Below are 18,840 nucleotides of genomic sequence, written 5' to 3' on the forward strand. Positions count from 1 at the left end.
GGATTCTCTGGAGTAACCAGAGATTTGTTTTCTGAAGAAAGACTATCTGATTAGCTGATGGCTGTAGAGATAAATTTCAACACATTTTAATTCTTCTTCCCCCCGAGTGATGCTCAATTTCGTAAATCAATATCAAACACACTTTAAGCCAAGTACTGTGGCACATTCCTATAACTCCAACAAGATGGGAGCCTGAGGCAGGAGGATCACAATTTCAAGAACAGCCTCAGCAACTTAGTGAGACCCTTGGTAACTGAGCAAGACCCTTTCTTAAAAAAAAAAAGATAAAATAAAAATGGCTCAGAATGTAGCTCAGTGGTAAAGACCCCCTGAATTCAACCCCAGTACCAAGCCAAAAGTAACAAACAAAAAACCCAAAACAAAACCAACCAACACACTTTCCACTTCAGAGGATTTCACTGTCCCTTCATATTTCTATAGCTACATAACAAATTAACCCAAACTGTGGTGGCTCACAGCATAATGATCATGCATTATATTATTTATTAGTTCTCATTGATTCAATGGTCAGAAATTCAGACCAGGCATGATGGGATGGCTGTTTCTGACCCATATTATCAGCATTATTGACTGGAAGTCTCAAACGTCAGGGGCTAGAATCATCTGAAAGATCATTCTCTCACTTGATATGACAGCAGTTGATGCTTGTTCCTGGCTAGCAGACAGCTAGGGCTATCCCAATAGCCTCACTTGACTTTCTCTGTGGTTTGGGTTTCCTCACAATATGGTGGCTGAATTCTAAGAGCAAGCATCCTAAGGAGAGGGAGAAAGATAGGGAGGTTAGATCCTTTTTATGACCTAACATTCAATATCATGTATCTTATGACTTTCTACCAAATATCAATACTTGGGACTGTCACAAATCCCTGCTCTGATTCAGTGGGAAGGGGCATAGATCCCATCTCTCTTGGGAGAACTGTATTAAGAAAAGCATGTAGGATAGGGTAAGTGTTAAGTCTTGTTATAAGAAAAGCATGTAGGTTGGGATAACTAGATAGTGTAGCCATCTTTAGAAGATACAATCTGACAGAATAAATTTAGTACCTGGCCCCCTATGCCTCAATACCCGAGTCTGTCAAATATGGTGTTAGTGACAAGATCCTATCTACCCATAAAGTTGTTGTGAATTGTATATTTATTCACTCCAACTAATACTTATTGTATACCCTCTGTATACTGGACACTGACCAGAATACACAGGAGTGCTCTCGTGGAACTTCATTCTAGAGAGTTAATAGAAAAGGAGGTGCTTTTAAAAAGTTAACAATACTATGTAAATATAGAAGGTTGTGATTTTAGGTTAAAGGAGTGAAGCAAATCTCTGGCTGGGGGAACCTCTATACAAAAGAAAATGGATTTGGAGCCAGGCATAGTGGTGCTCACTTGCAGTCCCAGATACCCAGAGCATTTGAGGCAGGAGGATACTTGAGATCAGGAGTTTGAACACTGTGGATGTATCTCAGTGATAGAAAGCATACTTAGCATGCACAGGCTCTGGGTTTAATCCTCAATACCTAGCACTTAATAACAACAACAGCAACAACAATAATGAATTTGGATTGAAATTTTTAAATCAACTCTTCTGTTCTTTATGGGTGTTTGCTGGGCGTGGTGGCACACACCTGTAACCCCACTGACTCTGGAGGCCAAGGCAGGAGGATTTCGAGGCCAGCCTAGCAGTTTAATGAGGTTCTAAGCAATTCAGCAAGACTCTGTCTCAAAATAAAAAATAAAAGGGCTGAGAATGTAGCTCAATGGTTAAGTGCCTCTATGTTCAATCTCTGGTATGGAAAAAAAGTGTGGGTGTTTGACATGTTCAATGAAGAGATCAGCAATAGAGAGCAGAATAATTTTTTTCTTTTGGCATATAAGCTATTCATTAACAGAAAAGTCCTACAGACTCATTCTTCTTGGACACACTCAAGGTTGTGTACAATCATGGGCACCCAGCGACCTTGGTATGCTGACCTCTGATATGAAGGCCCTAGAAGTGGCGTTGTCTCTTATGGGCCCTAACCTTCAGTTGCTCCAAGTCCTTCTGGAGCTTATTGTCCAGACCATTAGCCAGAACTGGGCTGTATTTTCCATCCTTTACATCCTTCTGTCTGTTCAAGAACCAGTCTGGGATCTTGTACTGTCATGTATTCTACAAAATGGTGATCATACATTCAACCTCATCCTCAGTGAGTTCCCCAGCCCTTTTTTTTAAAAAACTTTTTTATTCTACTATGTTATATATGACAGCGGGATGCATTACAATTCATATTACACATATAGAACACAATTTTCATATTTCTGGTTGTATACAAAGTATATTCACATCATTCATGTCTTCATATATGTACTTAGGGTACATGTATGAAGACATGTACCCTACCATTTTTTAAAAATATTTATTTTTTAGTTGTAGTTGGACACAATGCCTTTATTTTATTTATTTACTTTTATGTGGTGCAGAGGATTGAACCCAGGTCCTTGCACATGCTAGGCAAGTGCTCTACCACTGAGCCACAACCCCAGCCCCCTCCCATCTTTTTTAAAAATACCCCTTCCTCCCTTCCTTCCCCTCCCTTCCCTTTGCCCTATCTAGAGTTCTTCTAATATTCCCATGCTCCTCCTCCCAACCCATCTATGAATCAGCCTCTTTATATCAGAGAAAACATTCAGCATTTGGTTTGGGGGGATTAGCTAACTTCATTTAGAATTATCTTCTCCAACTCCATCCATTTACCTACAAATGCCATGATTTTATTCTCTTTTATTGCTGATTAATATTCCATTGTGTATATATACCACATTTTCTTTATCCATTTATCTACTGAAGGGCATCTAGGTTGATTCCACAGTTTAGCTACTGTGAATTGTGCTGCTATAAACATTGATGTGGTTGTGTCCCTGTAGTATGCTATTTTTAAGTCCTTTGGGTATAGACTGAGTTAGAGGGATAGCTGGGTCAAATTGTGGTTCCATTCCCAGTTTTCCAAGGAATCTCCATACTGCTTTCCATATTGGATACACCAGTTTGCAGTCCTACCAGCAATGTACCCCAGCCTTTTTTATGAGGTTGATATCTGCTTTCCTCAATACCACATTAGCATATCTTCATCCCACACCCTTAATGGCAATGGTGGCAAAGGCTCTTTTCCACCACCCATCAATATTGTGTTGAGTACTCTCAAAATGTGCTAGAACTTCTCAGGAATCACTAGAGACATGGCAGAGTAGTGGGATATAGGCCTCCTGTGGAAGAGTACAGAATGATTTTGTTATTGTTGTTATTATTATTATTTTTGATGCTGAAGATTAAACTCAGGGCCTTGAGCATGCACTCTGCTGCTGACTACACCCCAATCTAGAATGGTAATTCTGGAGTTTAGAGTGTAACAAAACACTGTATAAAGAGTCGTTCCTAGGGGCTGGGGTTGTGGCTCAGTGGTAGAGCACTTGCCTAGCATGTGTGAGGCATAGAGTTAGATTCTCAGCACCATATATAAGCAAATAAATAAATAAAGGTCTATCAATAACTAATAAAAATATTTTTAAAAAAGAGTCTCTCCTACTTCTAATTAAATAAAATTGTATATATGAATGTTATCATATAGTATTTGCTAATTTTGGCATTCTCAGTTATGAGTTTCCCCCAAAACACATGTTAGAATACAGAGATGGGGAGGCCAAGTTTAAACTGAAAGGGGCAAAAAAGTCATCTGATTCAGATTCCACATTTTTACAGATGATCTCATCAGTGATTAATTTAGAGGAATTTTCATGAATTGTAATCCTATAGACACATATGGTTTCCATATGTAGAAACCCAATTTCAAAATCCTCCATATGAGATAAGATGATCAGAATTTCATGTTATTCTGATATTTATTCATCATCTTCCAGTTATGTGGATCTGAATTATCTTGACTGTTTCATGAGAGCTAAAGTGTATATAACCTTTGTGTATTGGTGATTGCCAGTGCAGAGGTCAATCTTAAAGCACTGGAAAGGTGGTGGATCTTCTTCAGCAATACGGGCTGAACTTGAACAAAGCTGAAATGAATAATATCACTTTGGACCCTCTCCCCTGGAACAGCTGGAAGGCATTGACTGTTCCTGTCTTTGGCTTCAAGCAGCTGGGAAATGTGGTTGGGGAGTGCATGCCAGCTCTTGGGGTTTATGCTCCTCATTTCACAGTTCTAGGGCTGTAGGATCTCAGGGAAATTCAGGACAAGTTTCTCTTGTTGCCTAAGGTTGGCCTCATTGGCAAGGGGATCTGTTCAGCTGAGGACAGACTGAAGCCATTTGTTCATTCATGTGCTGGTGTTCCTGTACTCAGGAGCAGTTGTTTTAAGTTGGCAAAATGGAGGACTTTAAGATTTTTGATAATACAGAATAGCTATCCTTTTAGGACTCTCTGGGATCTTGGCAGAGTCCCGTATAGAGCACCCAGAGGTGCTCTTTCCTTAACCTGAGTCTTAGGTTTCTTTGTGTTTGTCACTGAGAATATCAAGTAGATTTTCTTAAGATAAGCAATTGACATGTAGGGCCAAATTTATAATTCTTGAATTAATGAATGAAACAATTGCTGGAGTACTGGGGATGTGGTTCAGTTATAGAAGCAATTTGCTTTTGAGACCTAGAATAAAGACACCCATTATATTGAATCAGAACCCACCCTATCCAGTATGACAGTTTAACCAATTACATTAGAAACAACTGTATTTCTTTTTAAAAGTTAGCCAACTAACTAATTAACTAATTAATTAATTTTAGATAGTGTCTTGCTGAGTTGTCCAGGATTTAAGTTTAGATCCTCCTGCTGAGCCTTCCCAGTGCTTGTGATTACACGTATGCACACCAAGCCGGGCAACAACTTTCTTTCTGAATAAGGTCACAATTTGAGTTAGCAGGAGTTTGGATTTCAAATTTATTATTTTTTGCAGTACTGGAACCCAGCAGTGCTCTACCACTGAGCTACATCCACAGCCCTTTTATTTATTTATTTATTTTGAGACAGAGTTCCACTAAGTTGACAAGTTGGTCTCAAAGTTTCCGTCTTCCTGCCTCAATCTGTGGAGTAGCTGGGATCACAGGTGTGTGCCATCACGACTTAGGAACACAATTCAACCTGTAATAGTGACCAAGAGTCTAGCCAATTTTACCTAAAAAACAGTCACCTGGGCTGGGCATGGTGGTGCATGCCTATAATCCCAGAGGCTCAGGAGGTTGAGATAGGAGGAAGGTGAGTTCAAAGCTAGTCTCAGCAAAAGTAAGGCACTAAGCAATTCAGTGAGACCCTGTCTCTAATACAATACAGCCACACACAAAAAAGTTGACTGGGGCAGTTGATTGATACATGACTGAAATGAGCACACATCCTGATGATGTCTTTGAGGTCAACTGTATCACAATAACTTAATCAATATTTTAATGTCCCTACAATATGAATTGTACCCATTCTGTTATGGGAGAATAACTAGATCAAACCCTTGTGTTATTATTATGTGTTGTTTGGTAATAAACAAGGAGACAAGGATTTGAAGAAACTAAGCATAAATGTTTAACCTTTTTCAGTTTGGAGTAATTGTAAGAATAGCTAGGTTTTGTTTATGTATTTATTTTTGTGGTGTTGGGGGTGGAACAACAAGGTCTCATGCATATTAGGCAAGCGTTTTACCACTGAGGTACATCCCCAACCTTACTAATACTTCCTGAGTACTTGGTAGGTGTCAAGTATTTTACTAAGCGTTTGATATATGTTAACTCAATTTTCACAATAATAAAACTATTATCTTTTTTGCATTTTATAAATGAGGAAACTGAGTCACAGAATGATTATAAATAACTTGCCCAAAGCTACTTAAGTAGAAAATTACAGAGCTAGGACAGCAATAAAATGTTGATAAGCTTTACAAATCCCTGTAATTTTCATGTTTCTGTTTGGGTAACAATATTTTTAAGGGATTATGAATTATCACAAAATATAGGAAATTTGAATCTCTTCAGCTATTATTTTTATATAATTTTGGGGGGGGTACTGGGGATTGAATTCAGGGGTTCTCAACTACTGAGCCATATCCCCAGCCCTATTTTATATTTTACTTAGAGACAGGGTCTCACTGAGTTGCTTAGTGCCTCACTTTTGCTGAGGCTGGCTCTGAACACATGATCTTCCTGCCTTACCCTCCCGAGCTGCTGGGATTACAGGCATGTGCCATCACACCCAGCTTCCGCTATTATTTTTAAAACCACTCAACAATCCATCCTCATTATATACTAGAGCTTGTCCTTAGTAATAAACATATATCAACTTTGTCTTTCTCTTAAAAGACTACAAATAATTAAAATTAAGTAAAAGCAAAAGGTGATTGCATAAAATTGGGGAGTCATAGTCTTCTTTTATTTAAATTTTGTTTTATTTTGCAGTACTAGGGATTGAACCCAGTTATATTCTACCACTTGGATACACCCTCTGCGCTTCCCCCACCCCTGATGTTTTTTGGTTTTTTTTAGAGAGAGAGAGAGAGAGAGAGAATTTTTTAATATTTATTTTTTAGTTCTTGGCGGACACAACATCTTTGTTGGTATGTGGTGCTGAGGATCGAACCTGGGCCGCACGCATGCCAGGCAATAGCGCTACAGCTTGAGCCACATCTCCAGCCCTTGTTGCTGTTTTTGAGACAGGATCTCACTCAGTTGCCAGGAACTTGTGATCCTCCTGCCTGAGAGTCACTGGGATTATAGGTCTCCACTACCATGTAAGGCCCTATTCTCTTCTAAGGTAAAGAACCTTTTCTGAGCTACATCAATAGCTCATTCAACATTTGGTTTTCAGTAACTGAAACTGAGTGTAAGACTTTAGTACAATACAGTTACATTTTACAAAATAAGAAGCACAGTTACTTTAAAAATAAAATAGAAATATCTTCTCTTTTTGTGGCATGAGATAAAATAAGAAATATTACTTAAGCATTAATCTGAAGCTGAATTAATTCCCTACCCATTTTACCATTATAAAATGAACTTTTATACATTTATTTAAAGACCCAAACACAATTTTAGTATGTAATTGATGACTATACTTGATTAACATAGTAGTAATACATCTAGCAGGAGTTGGATTTCAAATTTATTTATTTTTTGCAGTACTGGAACCCAGCAGTGCTCTACCACTGAGCTACATGCATAGCCCTTTCATTTATTTATTTATTTTGAGACATTTGCTTGCAATGTGAAAAAGACAATATAGTTGGGCTGAGAATATAGCTCAGTTGGTAGAGTGCTTGCCTCACAGGCACACACAAACAAAAAGAGACAATATAATTGGCCCCAGTATCCATGGGTTCTACATCCGTGGATTCTACCAACTGAAAATAAAAAATATCTGTGAAAAAATTGTATCTGGGCTAACTGTGTACAGACTTGTTTATTCTTGCCATTACCCTATTTACATAGCACTTACATTTTATTAGGCATTATAAATAATCTAGACATAATTAAAACGATACAGAAGGACATGCATAAGTTACATTAAAATGGAACACCATTTTATATAATGGCATATCCTCAGATTTTGGTATCCTCAGGGTTCCTGGATCCAATCCCCCATGGCTACTGAGGGACAGGAACAGTGTATAACAATAATTCACACAGAGCACAAACTCAATCACCCATCAGCAGGTGTGAATCAAGAGATTGCAGAATAAATGTGTGGCTGAAAAGTGTGAACATAACCAATACACCACTCACAGTGCCCTGGGAACAATCCCAGGACGAAAGCCTGACTGCAGTTTCACAGTGAAACCCCATCTGTTGTATTGTGCCCTGTCTGATTGACTTTGTGTTCAGAATGGCAGTGGCAACCCTGGTGTGGGAAAGGAAGTCAGAGACGTGGAGTTGGCTGTATTTATCCAGCACAGACTGTTCTCTATTGAGAGGCAATTGTGAGTCATTAGGCTTCCCAGACCTTGATGAAACATCCCTCAAAACTATTCCCCTACCCCCTACTCTCTGATTTCATGTTCTTTAAGCAATCTTTTGCTTACTCAGTTTCCCATATATTTCACTATTTTACGTGGTGGGAGTGCCTTGGATCAGGTGGGCACATAGGGATCCTAGTCAAGGCAAAGATATACCCACTGTTATAAATGCATAATAAATTGGATTTATATATATATATATATATAAACTTCCTAGGAATGTGGTTCTCCTCCTTGAGACAGATGAGCCCTAGGAGTCCTGGCATTGCCAAGTTTCCTCCAAGGCCAAGACTATTGTCTATGGTGCAGTCTTCTTGAGAAAGCCAGATGCCACTCTCTCATCTCATCCCTCCTTTCAATCTTCAAAAATCAGCACAAGGATTGGCTGTATAAATGTCAGGAAATGAGAGGAAGATGGTAGCATGAGGTGGACAATATTACCCCTATGTATGGGTATAACTGCATGAATGGTGGTGGGACTCTACATCACATACAACCAGAGAAATGAAAAGTTGTGCTCAATTTGTGTGAACAAAATTAAATTTAATTTAAAAAAGAAAAAAAAAGTCAGAAAAAAATTTAAACCCAACTGGGTAAGGAAATTTTTCAGGAGACTAAAAGTGACATAAATCAAATGGTCTAAAACGTAAGAAAACAATAGGACACATGGTTCAAAAAAGTGGCAAAAGGCAAGAACAAGCCAGGGCTTTGGAAGAGAATAAAAGTAAAAACACTGTAGGAAGACAACAGCAAATTTTCATGGTGTACATAGGAGACACTTTTTTCTTGTACTGGGGATTGAACCCAGGGGAGTTTTACCACTAAGCCACATCCTTTTTTTTTCAATTTATTTTTTATTTTGAGTCAGGAGTCACTAAGTTGCTGAGGGTCTTGTTAAATTGCTGAGGCTGACCTCAAACTTGTGATTCTCCTGCCTAAACTTCTGGGATTATAGGCATGTGCCACCTTCTTTGGTGATGGGAGACACTCTTATCACAAAGTGATAGGCCTATCAGTCAAGAAGTAATCAGGGGGCTGGGGCTGTAGCTCAGTGGTAGAGTGCTTGCATGGCAGGTGTGAGGTTCGATCCTCAGCATCACATAAAAAATAAATAAATAAATAAATAAAGATATTGTGTCCATCTACAACTAAAAAAAAGTTAAAAAAAGAAGAAGTAATAATCAGGATGGTCAATGTGAAAACCTGGACTGAGGAATAGGGATTATTGAAGGTCAAAAGACTAAAATGTGATGGCATGAGAATGATGACCTCATTATGTGTGAAGGGTTTAGCATTTTTTAAAAAAATATTTATTTCTCAGTTTTCGGTGGACACAATATCTTTATTTTTATTTTTAAGTGGTGCTGAGAATTGAACCCAGTGCCTCACTCTAGTGTGCTACCCCTTGAGCCACATGCCAGCCCTGGATTTAGCATTTTTGTTGCTCTCTTTTTTTTTTTTTTTTTTTTTTGGTACTGGGGATTGAACCCAGGGCTTTTAGCCATTTAGCCACATCCCCAGCCTTATTTATATTTTATTTGTGAGACAGGGTCTCTTTAAGTTGCTTAGGGCCTTGCTAAATTGCTGAGTCTAGAACTTGAGATCCTCCTGCTTCAGCTTCCTGTGATTATAGACATATACCACTACACCCAGGTGCTAACTCTTTTAAGGGCAAGGCAATGAAATAAAAATAAAAACGTAAAAGAAAGTAAGGGCTGATAACTTACCATGTATTGCTTTAGATTATTGTCATTTTTTTCTCATCTGAACCTTCACAGGGCATCTAAAGTTTCACATGACAAGACATAGGAAGAGTTCTCTAATTCAAACAAGTTTCAACCAGAAATTTTTAACACCTTAGCACAAACCATATCTCAAGGAGCTACTCTGTGAAAACTTTGAGCCGCTTTGAAGATAATTTTGCTTGAATACAGTGCCTAGATTTCATGCTCAGCATGCATCTCCATCAAGTCTAACCAGCAGAGTTGGCTGCTTGTAAATTAAAACAGAGCTCTTGGGGCTGGGGGGTGCAGCTTAATGGTAAAATGCTTGCCTAGCAACTGATAGTTCCCTGGTTTAATCCCCAGCATCCCACAAAATAAACAAACAAAAAGCCCCACAGCTCTTACAGAACCTATTTCTAAAGGAAAATTCACCTATGTTTTTTTCAACAAATACCTCTTTTTTCTTTTGTCTTGTTCTCCTAATTCTGTGAGTAGAAGAGAAAATGTATTCATTCATTCATTAAAAAAAAAAGTGAATGAACATATGTGAGGTTCTCTCTGAATGTTGAAGGAAAAAGATGACAAAGACATTGTTTGTGCGCTAACAAAGCTCACAGTGTAGTCAGAAAGATAACTTACAAGAAGTAATTAGAATACAGTGTGATAGATGCTGTAACAGATCCTTGTCCCCTTTCCTATTTCAAGGCCGCAGACTTCTCTATGTGTAAATAGCAACGTCGTTCATTAACTTCCTTTGTCTGGAGGGTCCCTCTGTGAACTTGGTGCCAACACATTAGATAATAGCAGCAATTACACAGTAACATAAGATTATTTTTTTCTGGTTCATTAAGCTGGAAATGTTTGGTTTGTGTCTGTTTCACATCTACACTGTTTTGTTTCCAATCTAATTATCCTTGTTGGTGTCTTAAAGTGAGCAGAATAGATTTTATTAATTTTTTAAGCAGCTGTTTCTAAAGTGTAATGTATGTTTTTCTAGAGAAGAAAATGAGAAATAGGGACTTAGGAACCCTATTCATTATCTAGGATGGTCAAAAATAAAATAGGATTTTGGGCAAAAATCTTATTGAAATAAGTCTGATTTATTAATGTCTAAGAGGCCTCTTCATTCTGATAATCTATAATTATATATGTGGACTAACCTTCAAAATCAACAACCAAACCAGATGTGGCAGCATGTACTTATAGTCCCAGCCACTTGGGAGGCTGAGGTAGGAGAATTGCTGGAGCCCAGGAGTTCAAGACCAGCCTGAGCAGAATAGCAAAATCTCATTTTAAGGAAAAAAAGAAGAAAGAAAAAGAAAAGTCAATGACCAGCAATGTAAAAGAATATAGCCTGACAAACTGGGTGCAGTGGCATATACCTGTAATCCCAGCAACTTGGGAGACTGAAGTGGGAGGACTGCAAATTCAAGGCAAACCTCAGCAGCTTAGGGGGCCCTAAGTAATTATCTCAAAATTAAAAAATAGAAAAAGGCTAGGGATATGGTTCAGTGGTTAAGTCCCCTGGATTCAATCCCCAGTATGCCAAAAAAAAAAAAAAAAAAAAGAAAATAGCCTGACATCTATGTAGAACAATTCATCCAAAACAATGGAGAAATATATCCCATCTTATCATATATTGTTCTTATTTAAAAATTTTGGAGTGTTCAGGGTCACACTCAGGGCCTTGTACATGCTAGGAAAGTCTTTTTAGGAAAGTCTTTTACCACTGAACTATATCTCCATCCCAAAGACACAGGAAAGTGAAAAGCATTTTCTTTTTCCTTTCTTTTTCTTTTTTTGACACTGGGGACTGAATCCAGGGGTTCATATGTGCTAGGAAAGTGCTTGATCACTCAGCTACATCCCCAGCTCTTTTTATTTTTTATTTTGAAATAGAGCCTTGCTAAATTGCTTAGGATCTGAATAAATTGCTCAGGTTAGCCTCAAACTTGCAATCTTGCTCAGTCTACTCAATAGCTGGAATTATAGACATGCCCCACTGAGCCCAGGGAATTTTACTGCTCTTAATATCTTAAATTAGTCATATAATAGCAAATATTTGGTAACTGTAGAAAATTTACTACATATTTTCACACATAAGCCTCACAACAAGTAAGGAAACTGAGGCTTAGACAGTGGAAGTTCCCTTTCCATGGATGCACCGATAGCAAAGGGTAGCTTCTTAGGTCAAGATCAAATTTATACCTCTTTTGTCCACATTCAGTGCTTTTCATGTTTCGTTTTTTAATGCTTTTTATTTTTTTATTTGTTCTAATTACTTATATACAATAGTATAATGCACTTTGATACATCTTATATAGATGGATTATAATTTCTCATTCTTCTGGTTGTTTATGATGTAGAATCCCATGGTTATATAATTATATATGTACATAGGGCAATAATGTCTGATTCATTTTACTGTCCTTCCTATCCCCACACTGCCTCTCCTCCCTTCACTCCCCTCTACCTAAAGTAACTCTATTCTTCCCAAGCCCCCCCTCCTTTATTGTGAATTAGCATCTGCATATCAGAGAAAACATTTGGCCTTTGGTTTTTGGGGATTGGCTTATTTTTCTTAGCATGATATTCTCCAGCTCCATCTATTTACTGGTAAATGCCATAATTTTATTTTTCTTTAAGGCTAAGTAATATTCCATCATATATATATGTATGTGTGTATATATATATATGTGTGTGTGTGTGTGTGTGTATATATATATATATATAAAATAATATTTTCCTTATCCATTCTTCTGTTAAAGGGCACCTAGTTTGGTTCCATAGTGTGGCTGTTGTAAATTTAGCTGCTATAACCACTGTTGTGGCTGCATCACTGTAATATGCTGATTTTAAGTCCTTTGGGTATAAACCAAGGAGTGGGATAGCTGGGTCAAATGGTGGTTCCATTCCAAGTTTTCTGGGGAACCTCCATACTGCTTTCCATTATGGTTGCACCAATTTGCAGTCCTACTAGCAAGGTATGAGTGTACCGTTCCCCCCACATTTATTGTTGTTTGTATTCTTGATAATATGTTGCTTCCCAAAGTGTTTCATATATTCAAGGGAAATCTCAGGAGAATGTTGCTTTTAAGTCATATACTGGAAGGGCTGACCCTATTGCATTTAAATTATTAGTCTGGTCTAGAATAGGACACAGTTCACTCAGGCTGGCTCTGGTCTGTGAATCCCTGGTTTGGGGGTGTTGAAGGCTACAATGATGAAAGGAGATACTATTTCAGATCTTCTCTCCAGGAGGTAGACAGTGTGCAGTCTTGAAGGGTATCCCCCCCTAAAAAAAGACATGCTTCAAATTAAATAACTTCACCAAAAGCACTTGGTTCTTAAAGATTCTGCTTGCCATTCTCACAGAATGGCTTGTTGAGATTTATTCTATATAACCTGTGGTTTCCAAATCAGATGGAAATATATGGGAGTCTGCCAAAGTTGCTTTTCACACATCATTTTATCCTTTAATGTTTCTGCATTATGACTCCATTTAAGTCTTACAGAGTTAGTGGGAGTGTATTTTATATTTTGAAACTATCCTGATCATCAGACTGAAAGGCTCTAGAGCTTCTTTTCTAATCCTTCAACACTGTAACTTTGAACTTGTGGTCCTCCTTCCTTAGCCTCCTGAACCACTGAGGTTACAGGCATGTGCCACCACCTCCAGCTCAGCATCTGTTTTAAAAATAAAACCAATTCTACCTGTTTCAAAATATTTGTGGCAAATCATTTGACAATTAATTCTCCCATCTACCAAAAACTGCTTGACCTAGAACATTTTTAGAGTCCCTTATTAATAAAATATTGTATATTTTCTAACTTGGTGAAATTGTAAGTATTTACTTATTCACTAAACAATTACTTTAGCACTTCTTTATATGTCATCCACTGTGTCATCATTGGAATGTAGTGAGGAACAAATGGAGATCTAATTCGTGACACTTCAATAAGGTCCAAATTCCCTGAAATTAGATGGCTGTCAGTCACTCCAGGATGCTAGATTGGAACTGAAATATTGTCTCTTGAATAAAATACTCCAAATGAAAGCATTAGGGTCTGTATTAGTTATTACCATTATTGTTTCCTGGTCCTTTTTATTAATATTATTGTATCTTAATGAAGGCATGGATTAAAAGAAATGAGTTTCTGAGCTTGGTGCCTGATTTTTTTTTTAATCTTTAAAAAAGGAAGTACAGTAAATAACATCTTTTCTTAACTGAGAAAGGCTCAAAGAATGAAGTAACCTAATTAAAGTCATGTTGCTAGAAGTAGTGAAAAGCATTAAAAACAAGTTTATTCAGCTCCAAATGATCACATTCTTTTCATTACTTATGCTTCATTCAAAAAGAGAAATCTTTGGAGCTATGTTTACCAAAGTCTGTTGTGTGGAACACTAATGAGGCAAAATGTTTTCATGTATAAATAGATGCCATGGTCAAACAACTTTGGGAAATGCCAAGCATATTAAAGGTAGGGAAGTATTACATAAAAGAAATATTTAATTTTATTTAATTAGCTTTTGCCAAACTCCTTTGACTACCAAACTTAGATTATTTTTTTCATTTGACATTTGCTAACCTATCTTGAAATTAAAAGAATGTGGCATATGCTTACATGACTGAAAGAAAAGGAGAGCTTTCAAGTGGAAATTGAGTTTATAAGGTAATTTAAAAAGCAGTAGCTATGAAAGAAACATTTTCAAAAGATGCAGTCTGTGTTCCCAGTGTAGCTGTTTTTTTTCCCCCCCAGTGTATAGGGGTTTTGTGGGTAGGTGGAGAGAACCAAGGGCAAAAAGGGGAAAGAGACATAAAATAACACAGCCATATATTTTCAATGTAAACTTTTAGTGATTCATGGGCCTCTGATGAACATTTAGATTTAGACAGGATGAGAAAAGGCTGGGAGACCCTGAAAGGGAGAGCAAAGAAAGGATTCTTAGGAAGTATGTAGTGAAATAAAATAGAACAGGTAGTGTTGGTCCATACTATAAGCAATCATTCAGAACTCAGTCTCTTGGTAATGATGGAAATATTAAAATCTGCAAGACCATGTAGAAAGTTGACTATCTCAATAATAATGAGATAGACTTTTAAATTTTACAATCAGAAGTTTTTTGTTTGTTTTTGGTGGTAGTGGGGAATTGAACCCAGGGGTACTTTACAACTGAGCTCATCCCCAGTTCTTTTTATTGATTGATTGATTGATTGATTGGGGTGGGGAAACAGGGTCTTGATTAAGTTTTTTAGGGACTTGCAGTAGGTAAGGCTGACTTCCAACTTGCCACCCTCCTGCCTCAGCCTCCTGGGATTACAGGCCTGTGTCTCCATTCTGGTTTCAGAAGGGATTTTACAGCAAGGTTAATAAATGTCTTTTTATGATTCAGTCAATCCTCTGATCCAGTTCCTGTTATTCCAAAGGATGTTTGACTTTCATCTCACCAGACAGCACACCTGGGTTGAAAATTGTCTTTTGACTGCTAAAAACAGCACTTAAGAATTGAGCATAAAGTAGTTTCAAAAGATGGAAGTGTACAATGTGGAGCAGAGCAAGAACATAAATCAGCATATATGAGAGAAGGATGTTTTCTGTTTGAAGAGGTCCATTGGGTTGCAGGTGTATCTCAGAGGTAGAGCATGCCCAGCATCCCCCTCCTCACACAGAAAATTAAGACAACTTACAATAAGCAAAAACCTCTTTTATTTTTGTATCAGGGATTGAACCCAGGCGTGCTTAACTACTGAGCTACACCCTCAGCTCTTTTTTATATTTTATTTAGAGACAGGGTCTTGCTGAGTTGCTTAGGGCCTCGCTAAATTGCCAAGGCTGGCTTTTAACTTGCAATCCTCCTGTCTCAGCCTCCCAAGACGCCAGTAATCACAGGCTTGTGCTAGGGCACCCTGCTAAAGAAAAAACTTTTATTGCATAAGTGGAAGGAGGTACTCTTTTAACTCTTCTTTTTTTTGTGTGTGGTGGATACCGCCCTCCCCACCCCAAAGGGGCCTGTTAGAATCCTCATTCTACCTCGTTTTTATTCGATTTACCACTTAGTATATTTGATTTACTACTTAGTATTGCACATATTTGGTGCTGGGACTAGTTTTTTTTTTTCAGTTGACGATGGACCGTTTATTTATATTTGCGGTGGTGAGAATCGAACCTGTTATTCATGCATGCTAGGAAAGCGCTCCACCACTGATCCACGAACCCAACCCTGCTGGGACTCGCTTTTTTTTTTTTTTTTTTTTAAAACAGTAGCTTCCTATAATTTTATGTGGTGCTGAGGGTCTAACCCAGTGCCTCACACGTGTGAGGAAAGCCCTTTACTATTGAGCCCCAGCCCCAGCCCTCTGCTAGGATTAGATTTAAAGGAAGATACAAACCAAAAATGGTAAGAGATTTGGGGTAATTTCTCTATTATCTATATTATTATTATTATTATGGTGCTGGGGATTGAACCGAGGACCTCTTGCACACCGGGCACGCGCTCTACCACTGATATACCTTCAGCTCCAAGCAAATTTTTGACGAAAAACATTAGGCTAGGCGGCACCTTCGGCCGTGAAAACAGGGTAGAATATCTGAAGAAACACGTAGGAAAGGCAAAAAGCTTTTCCCTAGGGGTCTGGAGGCCCGCTTTTGGCATGGAAAGTCAGGACATAGGACGAAAAACGGGGTAAATATATCAGCCAATGGGGAAAAGATTACCACCCGTCAGCCAGCAGGATGCGCGAGAAGATAGCGCCGGGACTCTCCCGGGCAAGACACCCTAGCCAGCAGGAGTAGCACCGAGTTCCGCCCGGCGCGACCTCAGGCGAAAACTACCACTCCCGACGCCACACCCGGCGCACAGGCCGGGCCGCCAGAGCCGGTCGACGCGCAGGGCACTATGGGGTTTGTAGTCTTTCTCCCCCTTAGCTCATCCAAGGCCGGGAGATCCTAATTTTTGTAAACTAGCCGCTCTTCCAGATGCAGCTTCTTTTCCTCTTCCTCCCGCCGAACTTACTTTCACGGAAAGTTTGAAAATTCCCGCGGAGCCGGCGCGCGAGGTCGGAACCCTCGCGAGAACTTGGTCTCCATAGCCGCGATCTCCTCTTCTCTTCCCCTCCTCCTCTCCTCCTTCTCTGCCCTCCTCCTCCCTTTCCCCTCCCCTTCCCTCCCCTCTCGGGTGTGTGTGGGACTCCGTCTGTCCGCCCAGGGTAATACGCAGAGGAGCGCCGGCGCTGTCCAAGACTAGGCAGCAGAGTCGCGAGGGGCAAGACTCAGCACCGAGGCGGGGCAGTGTCTGCGTTTTAGCCGCTGAGCAGTGTGCAGGCCTGCAGCCGGCGAAAGCACTCTCGTGGGGGGGCGGGTGTGTGTGGCTCTGAGGTGGCCGGGAGGTCGCAGGCCGACAAGCAGAGAAGCAGCTTCCGCGGGGCGGAGGCTTGTGTGCCCAGCCCGTGTTTCCCGGGAGATGCTGTGACGGACCCGCGCGGAGGAGCTCACGCCTGGCCTCGCGCCCCCCGGGACTCGGCGGCCGCGGCGGCTGGGTCACCCGCCCTTCTCAGGTAGGGGGAAGGGAAGGCGGGGGTTGGGCCGCGCGGCGGAGGGCGGGTCGGCGCGGCCTGGGCCCAGCTTGTCCCCGCGCGGCGCCTCGTGGGGCCTAGGCCGGACGCATGCCCGCACGGAACGGGCCCGAGGGGGCGGACGCGAGCGGCGGCGGGTACTGCACGCTCCAGCGTTCGACCGTTGTGTTATATAACCTACTTCGAGATGGAGTGGCGGCACATGGCGGCTGCGGCGGACTGTCTCGGTGTTCGTTTCCCGCCCTGGCAGCGGGATCCTGACCCGCCCGGGACGGCTTCTTCACTGTTGTTGCCCCGTGCGGTTGAAACCTTGGCGGGCCTTCCCCCCGGGGAGGCTGCTGGCTCTCTGAGTTTGTCTTACGTTGGCCTGTATTCCACACGTTCCTGGGCCTGCCTCCGGTGAGTCCGGGGCAGGGAAGAAAGTTTGTCCCGAGATTGGAAAACGTGCGGCGTGCATTGAGCGAACCCTGATAAAAGAGACTTCCAATTAATAGGAGGGCTTGCAGTGGGGGTTTTATGTTTTTGTTTTCTGGGTAATGGGGACCAAACCCAGGGGCGCTTTACTGTTGAGCTACATCCCCAGCCTTTAAAAGTTTTTTCTGTTCTATGTTTCTTTTTGGGGGGCCGGGGGTGAGTCCCGGGGATTGAAACCAGGGGCGCTGTACCACTAAGCCACATACAGCCCTTTTCATTTTTTAAATTTTAAGATCTGAGGTCGGTAAGTTGCTGAAACTGGCCTCGAACTTGCGATCCTACTGCCTCAGCCTCCAGAGTCATTGGGATCACAAGTGTGCGTCACCATTCCCATCAAATATTTAGAGTTTTCCTTTTTTTGGTACCAATTGAAACCAGGGGCACTTCACCATTAAGCCACATTCCAGCATAGTCACATCTCTTTATTTTGAGACAGGGTCTCCTTAAGTTGGACGACTCCTTTTGAGAGGGTGTGTGTGTGTGTACACTAGGATTGAATGCCGAGGCGCTTTACCACTGAGCTGTACCCCCATCCCTTTTAAATTTCTATTTTGAGACAGTCTCCCTATGTTGCTTAGGGTCTGGCCAAGTGGCTGAGCTGACCGCAAACACCCCTGCCTCAGCCTCAAGTCACAGGGATTACAGGGTTGGTCACCTGCACAGGGCTGAACTATTACTTTTGTTATGGTTCACTTGTTTTATGAGGGGATATGTTAATTTTGTTATGAAATACAAGGAAGTTCAAACTAAAGGTATGCAGTTGTAGGAAAGGAGCTTTCTTTTGTTTATTTTTTAAAAAATATTATTTTTAATTGTAGTCGACACCATACCTTTATTTTATTTTTATGTGGTTCTGAGGACTTGAACCCAGGGTCTAGCGCATGCAAGGCTAGCGCTCTACTGCTGAGCCACAACCCCAGCCCTGTTTCTTTTATTTTTGATAGTGGATATGAACCAGGGTCTTGCACATTATAAACATGCACTGCACTGCCTGTCTACGATTTTTTTAAATTAAATACTTGGAGAAATGGTTGAAAGTGTATCTTTATAAGAAAACGTAGGTCCTCTGGAAACTCT

General features: G+C 40.3%; 1 protein-coding gene and 1 long non-coding RNA gene across 5 annotated transcripts in view; one reads left to right on the plus strand and one right to left on the minus strand.

The window, feature by feature from the left end:
• The window catches only part of LOC120887207 (uncharacterized), a 67,446-nt gene extending 49,720 nt beyond the window's left edge, over positions 1-17,726 (minus strand). The window contains exon 1 of the long non-coding RNA XR_005730301.2: positions 17,471-17,726. This is a non-coding gene — a long non-coding RNA (uncharacterized LOC120887207). The remainder of the gene's footprint in view (positions 1-17,470) is intronic.
• Ahctf1 (AT-hook containing transcription factor 1) overlaps positions 16,796-18,840 on the plus strand; it is a 65,343-nt gene continuing 63,298 nt past the window's right edge. Inside the window, exon 1 of one of the 4 annotated variants that reach the window (XM_005326556.5) lies at positions 16,796-17,271. The gene's annotated coding sequence lies outside the window, so the exon portion shown is untranslated. Of the gene's footprint in view, positions 17,272-17,519; positions 17,689-18,840 lie in introns of those variants that run through there. The other 3 variants (XM_040276700.2, XM_021727176.3, XM_040276699.2) reach the window with 3 other exon arrangements.

This window comes from Ictidomys tridecemlineatus, chromosome 10 (assembly GCF_052094955.1).
Source record: "Ictidomys tridecemlineatus isolate mIctTri1 chromosome 10, mIctTri1.hap1, whole genome shotgun sequence".
Classification (NCBI taxonomy): Eukaryota; Metazoa; Chordata; class Mammalia; order Rodentia; family Sciuridae; genus Ictidomys; species Ictidomys tridecemlineatus.